We start from the raw sequence: 468 nt of genomic DNA, 5'->3' as shown, positions 1-468 counted from the left end.
ATCATTTATTGTGTATGTATTTTTAATAACTATTGAATCGCTTAGTGGTTCGTATTCAGGTTTGGTATGTGTGAGTTTGAGAATTCATGCTTGAAACGTTTATTCTAATCACTTCGTTGTCAAATGTATCATATTCTTGTTATAGAAATCATGTCCAAATGTATACTCTGCCAGAGCGGGAAAAACGCGGATCATGTGAATAATGAGATAACAGTTGATTTATGAATGGGGAGGAGGAATATACAACACCCCAAGCAAACACGACATCTAATTTGTCAAAACACCATTTGGGGTGTGTTAAACAGCCTGGTTTAAATACTAGAACCACCATCAAACTTTGCTTTTTGTCTCTCTCTCACGCTCTTCCTTGCCCTTTCGAGCCTTGTTGTTTTTCTTTTAAATCATGCTTCTTTAGTTTTGAGCCTGCTCTGGCTTACACGCCATCTCCTCCAAAACCATGAGGAGAAA

The sequence above is a fragment of the Sinocyclocheilus grahami genome, unplaced genomic scaffold (assembly GCF_001515645.1).
Source record: "Sinocyclocheilus grahami isolate Dianchi unplaced genomic scaffold, SAMN03320097.WGS_v1.1 scaffold777.1, whole genome shotgun sequence".
In the NCBI taxonomy this organism is placed as follows: domain Eukaryota; kingdom Metazoa; phylum Chordata; class Actinopteri; order Cypriniformes; family Cyprinidae; genus Sinocyclocheilus; species Sinocyclocheilus grahami.
The sequence above is the reverse complement of the archived record's forward strand: the minus strand, read 5'-3'. Positions refer to the sequence as shown.